At 47.2% G+C, this 16,985-nt stretch overlaps 1 protein-coding gene across 1 annotated transcript in view; it reads left to right on the top strand.

Annotated features, from left to right (window-relative positions):
* The window catches only part of PLXNA4 (plexin A4), a 502,236-nt gene that overhangs the window by 393,550 nt on the left and 91,701 nt on the right, over positions 1-16,985 (top strand). The window lies entirely within an intron of this gene.

Below are 16,985 nucleotides of genomic sequence, written 5' to 3' on the forward strand. Positions count from 1 at the left end.
GCTGTGAGAGTGCTGGGGGCACCCTGAGTCTCCTTTCCTGCAGGCTGAGCACCCCCAGCTCCCTCAGGGCTCCCTCAGGGTTTGTGTCCCAGCCCCTCTCCAGCCCCGCTGCCCCTCTGGCCCTGCTCAGTGTCCCAAGGTCCTGCCCGGGCTGAGGGGGCAGAGCTGGCACAGCCCTGGAGCTGAGCCCTGCCCGTGCCAGGGCACAGTGCCCTCCGTGCTGCTGTGCCCTCCAGTGTGGCACAGCCAGGTGGCACTGGGCCCTTGGCCACCAGGGCACAGTGACCTCCCTGCTCCTGCTGACCTTGTTAGACCACAAAGCCTTCTCCACCTCCAGTCCCACCCTTTCCCTCCTCTGCTCACTCTCCCCTCTGCTCTGCCAAACCCCAGAGACCTGATCCCTCCCTCCCTCCTGTACACCACAGGCAGCGTAATGTGGGAAATGGATTTGTAGAGAATTCTCAAAGCCTGACAGAGAGCTCACATCTGTATGCAAACTTTGAGATGAGAAATGCTGATTTAGGAGTGCCCTGGAATGGGACAGACATTGCTGAGAGAGAAATGGGACTGGAAACAAGTTCCAAAGGGTGGCCTTGCAAATAAGAGTGGATTCTTTGGAGAAACAGAACTGTGAAAGATGCATTGCAGTGGGACCCACCAGGGGTAATTTTAGATGATTGGCTTTAAGACATTTACAGACTGGTGTGGCTAAAGCTGATAGGCCAAGAAACACTTATAATATCTTGTAATTAAGAAATAGCTGGCTTCTGATTGTGATGCTGTGAATTAAAACATCTGTATTGTATCACCCTTCACATGAGACTGAAAATGGAATAAAAGTTTTTAACATGCCTCTCAGCTGCCCCATCTCTGGGTCAGAAAAGGGCATAATCCAACAGTGTGTGACCTTGGAAACTCATCACAAACTCCTGGCCCCAAAGCTCAGGGAGGGATGGTAAACACTGGTTGTGCATTTCCTCCAAGAGAGAAGGAGGTTACCAACCCCAGGGGAGAATTTAGGGCTTTGGCCGTGGGTTCAGTAGATCCCAGCTGTGTTTGGAACACCTCTGGGGCTTTGTGGGTTTGGTGCCTAATGGCAGATTCATCCAGCTGCCCCCCAGATTGCCACTGACAGAGCTGAACTGGAGCTTGGGTCTTAAGACAGAGCTGCAAATGCTGCCTGGCTGGTGTTGTAAGCAAGGAGCCCTTGCAGGCAAGGAGAATACAAATAGGAAACCACTTAATTCCTTCCTGGTGCCACATGTAGTGTCTGTGACATTGCCATTCCCTCCCACCCCTTCTGTAAATGCTGGTGGAGCTGTCACATTTGTGCTGGTTGAGATGTCCTGCATCAGATGTCCTGACCTGCTCTGGCACTGGGAAAAGCCATAAATACTCATGAGTTCTCCATCTGCCAGGATTCAGGATTTTCTGTAGAGCTACTGGAAAATGTGCTGAGGAGCTGGAGAGTTTGATACCCTGAGCTTGGTGGTGGAGGGGTGAGGAAAGGCAGACCTTTATTATTCCAGAATTTGAGTTATTCCAAAGTCTTGTCATACTTTGGCCAGTCCTGCTGGCGACAGGTTTCTGTCCCATCAACTCCAGGCACTGTGGGAACCTCATTTTCTCACTCAGTGGGATCTTCTGGGACATTTTGTCTTAGTTTTCCACTGTGCCATGTCACCACCACCACCACCCCTGCTCTCCTCTGGTGTGCTTCAAGCCCAGGACTCACCTTCCCAGCTCTCCTCCCCTCCAATCCCCTGCCCAAAGTGAGATGCCCACAAACCTCAGTGGATCTCCTGATCCACCAGAAAAGAGATCATGAGAATTATCCCAGTTTCTTAGGGAAGGGACAGGGGGTGGCACAGCCATTGCTCTTTGCTTTGTTCTCTCCAAGGTGTTGCTCTGCAGAGCTGGGGATAGGCAGGAATTCATCAAACTCTGCATGGTTTTAGCTTCATCACTTCTGTCTAGTTCTGTTTCTGAAAGATGTCCTCTTCAGGAGGCAGCTCCATTCTGGGGGGGCTTTGTCAGCAGAGTTTGCTGTTCCTCTCTTCTACCCCCTTTAACAGAGAATTCCCTGCTAAGCTTTGTGTACTCCCTTTATGATCTTGTAAAAGTGAGAATTTCATGGCAGCAGGAAGAGGCACAGACCTGACCTGGGAAAGCCACAACTGATCTACAAGGCAATGACAGCATCGTGGATGTCACACTGCTAATGGGGGCTGCAGCATTTTTTTGCCTTCTCTGGGTACAAATGGGATCTCATTCCTCTGGGATCGAACATTTGGAATTATCTGCTAAGCTCAGGAGCTGGTTTTGCTGTCTGCTCCACAGAGGAAGGAATGGAATGATAAAATCTGCAAGAATAAAGGGCTTGCAACTCCCAGAACTTTCAGAGCTTGCTTTGTGCCTGGCAGTGCGAGAAATGCCCTGCAGCTCTGGGCTCCTTCTCATTCCCTCTGAGTGTTTGTGCCTCTCAAGGGCTGGGGAAGGATGGCATCTCAAGTGCCCTCTGACAAACAGATTTGCAATCACTCTATGGCCAGAAAGGTTTTTTTTTTTTTGTTTTTCTTCTTTTTTGTCAAATGGCACTTTGAAGGAATGTCTGTCTCCCACGCTTCTCCTCAAAGACATCTTGTCACTGACTCACTGCTCTCACCAAAACTTCCACTGCCTGTTTTTCACTGTCACCTGCAATTCTATCATTTTCTGTCCTGTGCACTTTAGTGGATTCTCTGAGCAATATAAACCATTCAGTTCCCTGAAGAATCCCAGCCTGGCTCCTCACTGCCAACCCAAACTGTGACAGTGTTCGCAGGGGTCTCAGGATGAGGGAAGAGAGGAGGATCTCACGCCATGTTTCAGAAGGCTGATTTATTATTTTATGATATAAATTACAGTAAAACTATACTAAAAGAATAGAAGAAAGGATTTCATCAGAAGGCTAGCTAAGAATAGAATAACAAGGAATGACAACAAAGGCTTGTGTCTCAGAGAGTCCAAGCCAGCTGAGTGTGATTGTCCATTAATTAGAAACAACCAACATGAGAGCAATCACAGATGCACCTGTTGCATTCCACAGGAGCAGATAATCAATGTTTACATTTTGTTCCTGAGGCTTCTCAGCTTCTCAGGAGGAAAAATCCTCAGGAAAGGATTTCTCATAAAAGATATCTGTGACACCCAGACCTTCCCTGGTTCCTGGTGGTGCAATGTGACTCACTTGGTTGGCAAGACCCAGGTCTGTCCCCATCTTCAGCAGAGCTCAAAGTCACCCTCACTATAATAGTGGCTCTATTTTCTCTGGCCTCTCACATCCATTCTCCTTTCAATCCTTTCCTCTGCCAGCATTTGGAGCCCTGGAGGATGAGGAGAGGGAAGGCTTTGCCACCAGCCAGGCATGAGTACCTGCTAAGTAAATCTTACTGGGAAGCATGGAGTGGTTGGACCATCCCATTTGCTGTCTCTCCATGAGTTTGCTGAGCAATTAACTCAGGCATCCTCCCAAAACAAATATTGGTGTTACTCTGTCACATGGACCTGTGCCATGGACTCCTTCCCTCTGGAGCCATCAGTGCTGGCACACCAAGCCTTCCCCCTCCCCATCACTGTGGCCTTCACCTTCTCTTGCTATGCCCACCCTCAGATGATTTTTTTTTCTGTATTTGCCCATACAATATCTTGCCATCCTGTGGGAAAAGGCTTCCCACTCTCCAGATGGTCTGGGCTGCAAATGGGCTCATTTGGGCTGGCATCCCTCAGCCAGTCTGAGGTGCTCTCAAAGGAAGGTTGTGCCTTTGTGTCCTCATAACTCCATCATTTCCTTAGGATGCCTCACAAATTTCTGGGCTCAGCCTTTCATCTAGGCCTTATTTGTGTTCTCTGAGAGTATCTTGGGGTTTTTGCTTGTAGTGTGAGATGCTGGTTAGTGCAGGATGCTGGATGGATGTGAGACTGACCCAGAGGGACAGCAGAAAGGCTTTGGCAGTGACACACATTGTCCAGGAAATGCTGTAAGCTGCCATCCAAGGACAGCCTTTGAATTGCCTTGTGGATAGGCTGGGAATGGCAAAACAACCAGAGATGGAGAAAGGACAGGAAATGTCTGTTCCCTCACCACCAGCTCTGAGATCTGACTTTCTTACCTGTCAGGTGAATCAGCTCTGTCTGTAACAGATGTGGATCAGCCACTCTGGGAGCTTTGGGAAAGCCCAGGTTTGCTCCAGTGAAGAGCTCCAGCTTAGTCATAAAGCAGGAGTATTTATGATTGTGGCACTGATCTTAATCACAAAGGGTTCATGATGTCCCCAGATGATTTGTAGAAGAAATACTTCACCTTGGCGTGTAATTTCCCTTTACAGCGTGGTTTTTAAAGCCAGGCCCACTCACTTGAAATATACTGAGTGACTTCTTGCTTTAGAAAGGGGAGCTGATATTATTGTTACTGAGGCAGGAAGGGAAAGCATGAGGGAAAAAGGACGTTTTAATACTGGAGTGGGTTGTTGCTGCTGCTGTTGTTGTTTTTCCCAAAGAGCTGATGGCAAAAGTAGAGAGAATTAGTCTCAGAGATAGAAGGGAGTGGACTTCTGGGGGTTTTTCTTTGTCATCCTGTCTCTGCTTTTGACATCTGCTGCTGACCAGAGCTGAAGTCAGAGTGCAGGCTCAGAGTCTAAGCACAAACCATTGCATTGCAGATTCCTGTTCTGAAATCAACCCTCACCTGACACAATCCCCAGGCAAGAGAGGTCAGCCACTTCTTCTGCAAATGGGCAAGACAGTCAACAAGAACTGGGGGGAAACTGAGGCAAGAGGGGTGAAACAATGGATTTGAGGGTCTCCAGTGTGACAGGGGCTGTAGAAACAACACCTGTGGTTTCAATTAGATATCAGATAAAATATATCAATTACCCAATGCTGATTACATCATCTGTCTTGTCCCCATTCAGATCTGCTCTGATCCAGGGAGGAGTTTTCATATCAATGTTTCTGTAAAAGGATGGGATGCTGGGATAGCCTGCTTGAGTTGATGGGATAAAGGACTAAACCTTTTATTTGTGCTTTTTTTCTCTGAGATGAACATTATCTTGTTCCAGGCCTCGCAAGGATTTTAGCTTTGTGTAGGGAAAAAAAGGAGGGGAAAAATGGCACAAGCCAAAAGCAAGCCTAGATAACAAATCTGTTATTCACCAGGTTTAACAGATACATAATAATTTAATTACCTTGAAGGAGGTTTTCATCTCTTCCTGCTCAGCCGACATGTGTGTGCATGTGTTTTTCTTTCTCCCCCAAACAAGCCTTTCATTAAAAGGATTTTCATCTGCTGCCTAAAAAGGGGAGAGAAGAAAAGATCTCTCACTGAGGTGTTTTATGTGGAGTTGTACGTGCTAATGACAGCAAAGCCCACATAAAAGGAACAACTGCTTCAAATATTCATTTGTCAGGAGTGATGGGGAGCCCTGTGAGCTGCATGCTGGTGAGCAGCTGTTGAGGAGCAGAGCATGGCTTTGCTCCTGCCTTGGGCCAAACCAAGAGCTGCCCTGGTGGCCTCCATCACCCCTGCACTGATTTGGCTCTGCCTGGCTGCTGGTCCTTCTTGGGAAGGTGTTTGTTGGGAAATGGAGTGGAAGGAAGGGGGGGAAAAGAAGGAGGGTGATGATGCCTGAACTGACAGGCATCCAAGAGGCATTTGGATAATGTCGTTGGTAACAGGCTCTAAATTTTTGTTAGTCCTGAAGTGGTCAGGAAGTAGGGCAGGATGGTGATTGTAGGTCCCTTTGAACCAAAAATACAATATTTTATTCTACTCCATTAGGGAAAATTATTCTGTTCCATTCCTATACCATCCCAATTTATTTGTTTAATATCCATGTCTCCTTATCATGGACTGTGTAATAAACTCAGCAGTGCCTTCCCCATCCTGCTGCTCCCTCTCATACTCAGAGGGGACTTTGCCCCAAGGCCTCCAAAACCCAGACGTGTTTCCAGGCCCTCCAAATGTTTAGCTTTGTCCTCTTTTTGAGGTGCAGAAGGAAGTCACGGCACCCACCTGCTCCCAAAATGCACCCCAGTGAACGGGGTGGCTGCACTGGGGAGGGGACAGAGGACCTGCTGGGCCATTGGGGAGGAGCACGGCCAACTCCTTGCTCCCTTGTATCAAAAACCCTTCTGGTGATGCATCTTCAGCTGTTGCTGTGGCAACTGCTCAGTTTCCATCCCTCTCCTCTTTCCAGCTTCACTTAACCCATCTAGAGAGGCGACTGCTGGAAGCCTCAGTATGGGGAGAGGAGAAAACCCATCCCTGTTCAAATGAATGCACCTCTCCTCTCTCAGGGGCCGCAATGACAGCTCCAGCCAGGCCAATCCCAGAGCTCCAAACCCTCTCCTGGCTTGTCAATTATCCCTTCACTTATCCTGGCACCTGCCTGTCATTGAGGGGAGGGTGTGAGGTGGAGTTTCTATGGCAACTGCAGGCAGCTTGCTGGGCAAGGCAGGGGTGATGCCTTGAGAAGGCTGAGCTAGGACAGAGGCTGTGCAGAGCTCCAGAATAAAGCAGGGATTCATTCACAGGATCTCCTCCATGGCTGCACCTTGGGCAGCACCAGAGCCCAGCCAGGGCTGCACCCAAGATGACCCAAAACGGCCCCAAAATGCACGAGCGCTGCCGGGGTCTGTCCCTGGGATCAGCTCTGCTCCATTTGCACCTTGCAGTTCATTGTCCCATTGCAGCTTTAGCCCAGGCAGTCCCACCCTGCTTGTTTTTCTCTCTCCAGCCCACGGGGTTTGTGCTCCTGGGCTGAGATTTGGGGCATTTGTCCTTGGTGCCCAGCTGGAGCAGGAATTGTTTTGTCTCCCTGCTCTGTGCACACAGCTCACCATCCCATAATATGAAGCTCATACCCACACACTAAAGCAGCACAGAATGTGAAAAATAATATAAAAGACATATAAAATATGCCTTTTTTATACCTTGTATATGCCTCAGGTATATTATTTTATACCTGAGGCATCAGGGGCACTGGCAGCCACCCCATGCAGGTAGGATCTGCACACATTTCACGGTACCTGCAGCACAGGGGGTTGGTGTTTAGCATCTGTTTCACCCCTAGAAGGGTTTCCAGGCACGTGTGATGGAGTTTTGTCTGCTCTGCATCATGCCCAGGGAAGGCAGGGGTAATCCAGGAGGAGGCTGCAGCTGGTGGTTTGGATCCAGCTGTGCCTTGGGACTCCTGGTGGTTTGGCATTTCAGGCTGTGGCATTTCAGCCCCCATCTATCATTACAGCACTTTCCCAGAAAAGGAGATGTGTCCTGTAGTGGGTACATCCTCTTCAGAGGGGGTGCTTCAGATAATGATGAGAGGAAATTAAACACAGAAAATGGAGGCTGGGCAAAAAGCTGCCCTTTTTTCAGGGAGCCTTGTTAGAGCATGAAAATGCTGCTCAGAGCCACAGGTTCGATTTCAGCAGATGAGAGTTGTATTTCTGACTCTGAGTTGGCTTGGACACGTTCACCTTTCCGTGCCCCTGATTCCCTCACACCTTCTGATTTGGGTAAGCACTTCCAGTTAATGGGTGCTTGTACCATCCTTAGTTCCTGGAGCTGTGATCTCACAGTGGGGGCTGCTTGTGAGAAGCCTTTGAACACGTAAAAACAAATTAGATAATTTGCTATTGTTTGCCAGTCACGATGACTTGCACTGAGGTGAAGAAGAAGGAAAGTCTGAAGAGGCTTCTTCTGTTATTTTTGGGTATCTTTTGCCATCTCTGAGCCTTTCTGCCCTGCAGTCATCCAGCTGGCAGGGAAAAAGGCTGGTAACTTGTTCCATTTCTGCAGAGTTTCAGAGATGTATTAATTCATAGAATCATAGAGTGGTTTGGGTTGGAAAGGATCTTAAAGATCATCTCATTCCATGGGCAGGGACACCTTCCACTATCCCAGGGTGCTCCAAGCCCTGTCCAGCCTGGCCTTGGACACTTCCAGGGATCCAGGGGCAGCCACAGTTTCTCTGGGCAACCTGTGCCAGGGCCTCCCCACCCACAGAATAAATAATTTCTTCTTAATATATATCTCATGTGTCTAATATCTAATCTATTTCTGATCATTATGGTGGTGAATCTTCAGGAAATCTGCCCTGGTGCACAACAGCTCCATCCTTTCTCCTCTTGTTGAGATGTCCAACCAAACCATCAGAGGATCTGAGAAATGATGGAAAAGGGTTTTTCTGAGAGCAGCAAATCCTACCTTAATGCACATCTTGTTTTCTTAGAGCTCAGCCTCACCTTGTGAGTGACTCATCAAGGACCTGCTCGTGTGATTTCGAGGAGAGGCTCAGGGATGGAATGAGAAATACAAGAAACATCTGACACTCAGCACTGTGTCCCTGCTGTTTTTCATAACAGTTGGGCTGCTCATCTTTGTCATGCAGGATTATCTATCCCACAGGACAGAGTGATCTCAGAATGCAGCAGGCTAATGTTCATCTGTCCCCGCCAACACAGCATCCTTGACAAAACACCGGGAAGAGCTTATGTTGTTTTGAAAGCCCAGCTCAGTGCAGTGCTGTTGTAATGCCTCAAGTGGCTACAGGGTTTTCTGGCTCTCTGGATATCTGTCAGGACTGCTGAGATCCCTGTGGCACCCTGCAGTCTGAGGGAGGAAGGACAATTCCCCATTCACGCAGTCCAGGGTGATGTCTTGGCTTGGAAGAATTTGCTTTTCTGCATTGTAGCATCAGCTGCGTTCACCGCTTTGGGGGCTGGCCAAGGAGAAACATTCTCAGGATGTTGAGGCTGCAGATAAGAGGTGAGGCTGGAATGTGAGTCCTGCCTCTCTTGGGGCATCTCCAGGAGCCCAAACCCTCCTTTCCTGCCTGCACTTTGAGTATGAGTCCATTTGCTTTGGCTTGGTGTTATCCCACGTTGCCGTGGATCTCGGGGAGGGAAAGGATGATAAGAGCTCTGATATCGTGGTCTTGACCTTCCCACTGTGGGAGCCAAGCTGTGATGATTCCTGGGGCTTCTGTCCTGGTTTCTAAAGGAAGTGACCTCTGTGCAACCTCCAGCCCATCTGTTCCTCTGTCTCCTCCATCCTCTGCCAAGCTCACTGACCATTCTGGGCCTCGTTGGGCCAAAGTCTGGAGCCCTCAAAGTTCCAGAGAGTCTGGAGTTCTCAGGGTCCTAGTGACTTTCAAAATGCACAGCTTTAGAGGTGAAATAGGCCTTCAGTCCTCTTAGGAAGAAGGCACTACAGCTTGGGCTCAACCCTTGTTAGACCCCAGAAATCCCCATGGGAGGGTGTTGTCATGGGAATGCCTCCCACTTCTGAGGAATTCTTAGTTGGATAATGTCCCTTGTGTGTGCCAAATCCATTTCTTGGCACTGGTTAATAATGAACTTCATTGAGGAGTGACAGGTCAATGTCATTATCATAGAATCAGAGTGATTTTGGTTGGAAGGGACCTTAAACATCCTCTAATTCCAACCCCTCTGTTGTGGGCAGGAACATGCACAGAAGTTCTTGTGAACTTCTGGTAGAACTCCTTACAGAAGGCTGGCTGGGAAGGGTGCAGATTTATATAGGCATAATTAGAGAAGGAATTAATTACTGTTTTATGAGCTGTCTGTGCTCTACTCCGTGCCTTCCACAGCTTTGCACAATCCACTTTTCCTGTGTGAGTTGTTCGGAAGAACTCCCTTACTTAACCAGGGTTTTCCTTTAACAAAAAGCAGATTGCCCAAGTAAATACATGGTTTTCTTGTCTCTTGCACACACACCACCTTTCTCAATGCACATATTCATATTATTTATTATTTCCAAGCTCAGGAAGCATCAGGACTGAGGCTGCTCATGTGTCCCTAGTAGCCTCTTTCCAGCGAGCAGATGGACCTCATGACAAAACCATTGACTATTTTTATCAGTGGTCCACTCCCCTAATCCAGTGACCAGAAGGCTCCTGCTCTCTGGATCATTACTTCTCCTTCTGAGAGTGTGTCAAAGCAGCAAAGGGCTGAAAGAAAGCTAATGTTGTGTCTCTATTTAAAAAGGATAAATGTGGCGCTTGGATAATTATGGCAGCCTGACCTTGATCCTCGTGAAATAATGGACCAGCTAAGAAAGACTCTATTAATAAAGAATTAAAGGAGGGTAAAATCATTAATGTTCATCAGCAGTGATGTGTGGACTGACTTCAGAGGCAGAACAGTCCTGGGTTAGGATCAAGCTCTCAACAGACCTGGGTCATTTCCCAGCGCTGCCTGCCTGGCCTTGGGGGAATCACTTTGCTCCCAATCACCATGAGTGGGCAGTGAGCCATGGCAGGGGAGGTTGCTTATCTTCATTTAGATCCTGCTTGTGAGCAGCCACTCTCTGGTGATCAGCATCACTCCCCAGCCTCCACAGCACCAGGCCAGGGACCCAGGGCAGCTGAGCTGATGATCTCCAGTCCATCAGTGAGGAGGCTCTGCTAGAGGTTTCCCTGAGGAATTTTGGATGTTCCATCCCTGGGAGGGTTCAATGCCAGGTTGAAGCCACCTGGGATAGTGGAAGGGGGTGAAACTGGATGACTTTCAACGTCCCTTCCAGCCCAGCCCATTTTATGACCTGCTGGTCTCCCTCCAGCTGTGGTATCTGTGCCCTGATCTGTGCAAGCCACCACTGACGTGTGTCACAGTCATATTTTCTGAAAAATCCCTTTGCCCAGGATTTTCTCCTGGGAAGCTGAGAAGCCTCAGAGAAAAAGGAAAACAATATTGTCTGATTTGCTTCTCCTGTGTTTTGCTGCTTTGGAATGTGGTTGGAGATTGTTTATCCAACAGGTGATTGTTTCATTGGGTTCTGCTGTGAGTTGTTTTCACTCTTTGGCCAATCAGTGCCAAGCTGTGTCGGGACTCTGGAAGGAGTCACAAGTTTTCATTATTGTCTTTTTAGCCTTCTGTCTGTATCCTTTCTATATTCTTTAGTACAGTTTAGTATAGTATTCTTTAATATAATACAGTAACATAAAACAATAAATTAGCCTTCTGAGAACATGGAATCAGATTCAGTATTCCTTCCTGCCATGGGGCACCCCACAAATACAATAGACATGTGCAGCTGCCAGAGTGCACAGAGCTAAAACAGAACCAAATCTTTCCCTAGCCTGGCCACCAGCCTCCAGGCCAACCCCCTTTTGCCAGGCACCAGAACCCCTTGCAATGCCTGACAAAAGAGAGCTGGAATTTGCTCCTGAGTGAGTGGAAGACTCTTGACTAGAAAGGAGCCCCCAGAAGTGACAGAGATGCAGGGACTCAATTATTCCTTTGTTGTCTCTGCAGATGTTTACAGTTCCCGTAAATCCTGTTGCTTTCTCCTCATCAGCTGCCTTTAAAGTTCGGAGCGTTTTCCTCATGTATTATTACTTTTGCTGTGCCAATAAATAAGCACACCATCAATCAGGCTAACAACACTGTAAACTTAGGAAGTGCAGATAAAATATATGGTGCATTAAAAAATTCTTTGACCGGGTGAGCTTTTTTTCGGAGCTGGTTTGATTGCTGCTGGTGCCGATGTAAATTTGGGAGAAGTATATCCAGAAATTTATGGAGCTTGGATTCCTGCCTACAAGGCATTGACCTGATTCCACTTTATAACATAATAACGTTCCCCAGCACTGTTTGTGTAAATTTTAAATATAATTTTTACGACGCTAAGAATTAGTGGTATAATAATGTAAACACAGCGTGGACTGTAACTCACCCCTTCTCCTCCTGCACTGGGGATGGAGAGCTCCTTGCTGCTTCCTTCTCCAGACTATCCAAGGTCTGGGAGGCTGTGCAGGAGTTTAAAAGAAACCAGCTTGGCAGTCCTGGAGCCCTGGGTTTGCAGTACAGGGTGGTGACCCTGTGTGACTGTGCAGAGGTGTGAGAGACAACTTCAGGAAACAAATTCCAGGCAGTCCCTGCTGCCTCTCATTTGTAAACTTGCTTTTTCCCTGCGTTTTATCCAGGTGAAATCTGATTTCTGCAAGGTCAGTGAAAGGTCAGGGGATTTTTGCCTCTCTTTTGCCTTTTTTCCCTCTCCTTTTTCTCATTCTTTGTCTGCCTTTTCTTTCTCTTCCCTTGGTCTGTTTTTGTTTTTAATCTAGTTTTTTTTAAATTTAGTTTAATTTACAGAGCATCCAGATGCTGTGGTCTAGATATCTTTATAAAAACCCAATCCCTGCCTCTCAGCTCTTACCCTCTTGACTTGATTACAGCAGAGTGGGCGGGTGACAAAGCCAGAGGGAACGCAGAGAAAACAGAACATTGCAGCTCGGCAGAGCAGATGAACAAAAGATGTATTTGTTTACGTAATAACTGAGTAAATAACATTCTGAGTTTCATTTCTTACAGGGTCCCAAAGGGCCTGAGTGAGTCAATCTTGGTCACCGCTTAGATTCACTGTGTGGTCATTTTTTTTTTCAGGCAAGATGCCTTAGATAAGGTACAAATATGTTCGCTGGATGAGGGATATAGAAAGGAAAGTCTTAAAAAAAATCCTGTAAAGTTAAAGAAATGGATTTTAATGGCAGAAGAAAAGAGGAACTGGATGTTTTGAGTAATGATGACGTTAGTGCTGGAATGAAGTAATGAAGGAGCAGTGAAGGAATTAATGGTCTGTTCCTGAATGGAGGTGACTCCTACTCTTCTGGGAGAGGAAGGGTGAAAACCCATTGCCAAGGGTTGAGTAAAGAAATAAAGAAAATTAATATCTGGGCAGTGGTGCCCCCAGTGCCCTCAGCATTAGGTGAGCTTTATTTTTGTGCCATGAAGAGTGGAGATACAGGCAATGCTGCCAGGGATGGTGAGGGAGGAGTATGAAGGAAAAGCTGGAAAGGTTCCCTCCCCTGGATGCTCTGGCTGACAAGAGATGCACAAGTGGGGATGGGTGAGCCCCAGTAAAACCTGGGGGCTGTTCGTAGGTGGGGGGTTCATTGTATTAAACCTCCATGGATGTGTTCCCTGTTCCCATGTGGAATGCCTGCCACCCAAGGTAGATAAAACTCCTTTTCTACTGGGAACTGGAAAACACTTTGATGATCCTTTGGATCATAATCATGGCCAAAAATATTAACAGATAGACAAACTGTGCAAAATAAGTTGGGAGAAAGCCTGTGCAGTATCACAAGGCTGTGAGACATCCCAACGTGCCATTTCCTAGGAGAGGAACTTAGGATGTTTTGTCAGTCTCTAGCTTATACTGAGAAACAACACAGTGAAACCTCCATGAAATCATAACTCTGGATGTATGAAGCATCATAAAGAAACCAAACTAATTAGTTCAGGGCTAAGACCACACAGCCTCAGAGAAGCCTCCTCATCCTCTTTAGCAGCATCCTCTCAATGGCTCTCACATTGAGAGACCAACTCAGCTCAACACACATGTGAAAGAAAAGGTCCTCATATTTCTGAGACTTTATTATTCCTGCTAGCTACAACAAAAACACATTTGCAGGCGCTCTATGAGGAGTTATAAATAAAGAAAATTAAACTACCATCGACCCAATGAGTACAGCTCATTTCGTGCAGTGGTTTCACTGCAAAAGCTCTCTGACTTGGTAATTGGCAAAATTTTGGTGATGTGAGGTGTGCATCGCTGCTGATACCAGTAATTGGCAAGGGTGGAGGATATTATTTTAAATGGACTGACTCATTTGAAAGCATTCAAGAGCTAGAATGAAGCTACACACACAAAATGAATCAACAATGATTCTCTGGATTGCCAGCTCCCCTAAGAGTCAGGCAAAAGGTTTAATTTATTATATATCAAAGGCAAAAAAGAGATGGGATTGTGCCCATCCTTGGTGCAGCTGTTGGCAGTCTATGATTTTTTTTTTCCCTACGTCCTGTGAAAACTGTATTTTTCCAACCAAGGAGAAGGATGAAGAGAAAGTGTCTCCACTGCAAAATGTCCAAAATAACTCTTTTTTACAAAGCCTTCTGCTTGGGTCTGCTCTGGTCAGCTTGATGCTTTACCCTCAAAAATACAAACCTGGCCCATTTTACTCCCAAAATTACAAACCTGGTCTGTTTTACTCCCAAAAATACAAGCCACCCAAAGCTTGATACAGGCTGCAAAAGGAGTTCTGTGTTTGAATCTGAACCCAGAGCCTGGTCCAAGCTCTGAGGTTTTATGCAGTACATCACCCAATGAAATTGCCTTTTCCCCTCCCTGTTTCAATTAGAAAGAACATTAGGTCAATCAGATAAAGCCACATTGGGAGGATTTCCTCTTTATGGCGCTTGCCTCTTCAATTATCTATAATGAACTTCCTCACAGCACTGCAAAGCTTTTTATATGCAAACGAACCCTGTTTTGGGGCTGCCTCAATCACGGCTCGTTAATGAACTTGAAACAAGTGTTATCGGAAAGGTTACAGCACCAGTGGTGGAGGGGGACAGGATAAAGCCCCACAAGAAAGACCAGGCTGGAGGGCTGGGATTGGCCTGCAGGTAGCAGAGTGGACTATCTCCATCCTCCACGCCACAGCCCCCACCAGAGGCTTTTCTCCGTGACACACATCAAGTGAAACGCCCGCTCCTGGGGAACGGCTGCGCAGCGGCTGATAGGGCTCACCCACCCTCCTGCCCCGCTGATTCCCTCTGCCAGGGCATCTCTCTCTCTCTCAGCTCCTGGAAACAAACAAGGAGAGGCTGCTGCCAATGTCTTTCCTTGTGCCAGGAGAAAGAGAGGGAGCTGAGGCAGAGGCTCCAGGATTTGTTGGGCAGGTGATGGGGAAGGGTCAGGGGTGTTGAAGATATAAGGTCCCAAATCGTGTTTGCGTCTGCTGGTGTGATCAGTACTGAAAACTCTTTATTATAGCCTAGATCACCTCCTTCTTTTGCTCTCTGGGGTTTTTATTGGTCTTAAATCAGCCAGGATTATAGATTATGCCTCACTTTTTTGTGCTGAGCAGCTGCAAGGAGCCTTAATGCTGGTGTGCCACGGTATGGTGGAACCATTGGACCCAAGCTTGGGAAGACTTTTCAGATGGTTAAACCTTGCTCTTTTATCAAGAAAAATACTTCAGTGACACTTTACCCATTGTGTGTCAGCCTTAGGAGATCCCTGGAGAGGTTCCATCACAGAACAGAGCAGCAGTGAGGACAGGGAGGGCTGGATCAGGGAGTAGCTCCTCAGCCCTGCACCCCCAAGAGTGCAGAGGGTGGCAGTGATAAAGCTCATCCCTGCATTGCAGTACTGCAAGGGTTTTCCACCTCCAACCCTTCCTCCTTCCAGCCAGGTTAATGGCATGGCCTGTTAAGCCTTGGCAGCACAAATCAAGCCAGGCCTTGTGCCAGATTATCTCAGGCAAAGAGCCACTGGATCTGAGGTGGTTCAGCTCCACCCAGCTCCAGGGGCTGTGCTTGGCTCTCCTGCTCTGGTGCCAGCCCAGTTTAAGCCCATCAGTGGCTCTCAGTCACTTCCACCATGAGCATCACCCTGTAAATGCAGATAAAAATCATCTCTCAGCTCCTCAGTCTGGCAGCCCCTTAGGACAGATCCTCAGATCCTCTTTGGGCCTGGCGAAGGTTCTGGACTTCACTGCAGGGATGCATTGGGTGGTTACTGGATTTTCTGCCTGCCCCTGGCCAGGGATGAGCTCACATCCTCCATGTGCTAAGTGTTGGCTCTGTAATTCTGTCTCTGGTTGGTGAAACTACAGATGTTGCACATCTGATCCATTTCTTTATCTCCCTCAGCTATTTCCTTCGCTAAGATGCTCCCACCATCTGCTCTAACAAGATCCCAGGCTCTCAATGAGCCATAAATTCCACTTTTGAACCCTTCCCTACTCTTCTGTCCTGAATCAGTCACTTTCCTCTCGCCCTCACCTTCAATTCCCTGTCTCTACTGGAACCAACTGGATCTGGGTTTAACTTTGGGCAGGACAGGCAAAGGCTGCAGTAATTTCCTAAAGAGCTGATATTGCCCCAGAATCCATGAAAGGGACATCTTGCAGCTGTCTGACTGTGCTATGAAGAAGCAGAGCATGTCTACTCTGTCTAATTAAGCTGTGCTAATTAATGAAATTTTAAATGCAGCCACCTGTTAGGCAGCTTTGGGTGCCCAGGGTTCACCTGTGTGAGGAACCCATGAAGATGCACCACATTAGCAACATCCACTTGGCATTTCTCCTTTTGTGAGCCAGTGGGAAGCTTTTCCAAGGGGTCTCCATGCTCTTTGTGACTGTTGTTTCTTGGCAGCTGGGTCTAGATCTCTGTAATGAATATTTTCTCCTCTTCTGAGCCAAAATAAATTCTCTTTTTAGCAACCCTGACTCCATAGGTTCCAACAGGTCTTGCTGGAGCTGTGCCTTTTGTACAGGGGTGTGCTGGCTGTTGGGAACTGAGGAATTGTGCTCAGATTTTTCCTTGATTCACTTTTATCATGGCATTGTGACCGAGTTAAGTCTGTGGAGAGAACATGATTGCTTTTCCATTACCTGAATAAACAGGGCAGGTATGAGAAAGCACCAGAGGTGTCTCCCCTGGGTCCTGGAGGCTGAAATAAACCAGGGAGATAGGAAAGGATGGTATGTAGGAAAGGAGGAAGGAAAGCAATCCCTCCTCACTTGTTTATCTGAGCCTACCCAGGAATGCTCCTTGAGTAGCTCAGTAATAAACCAAAGCCCAGGGAGCTGCAAAGGCTTTGTAATCAGGCAAACTGAGAAGGTTGGGAAGCACCACAGTGTCACAGTGTTCACAGGGATCTTATGCTGAGGGAAGAGACAAGAATTTGACTCCATATTTCAGAAGGCTTGATTTATTATTTTATTATATATATTACATTAAAACTATACTAAAAGAATAGAAAAGGTTTCATCTCAGAAGGCTAGCTAAGCTAAGAATGGAAAGGAATGAATAACAAAGGCAGCTGTCCCAGACTCTCTGTCCAAGCCAGCTGGGCTGTGATTGGCCATTAATTAAAAACAACCAACATGAGACCAATCACAGATGCACCT

Source organism: Ammospiza nelsoni, chromosome 5 (genome assembly GCF_027579445.1).
Source record: "Ammospiza nelsoni isolate bAmmNel1 chromosome 5, bAmmNel1.pri, whole genome shotgun sequence".
Lineage (NCBI taxonomy): Eukaryota > Metazoa > Chordata > Aves > Passeriformes > Passerellidae > Ammospiza > Ammospiza nelsoni.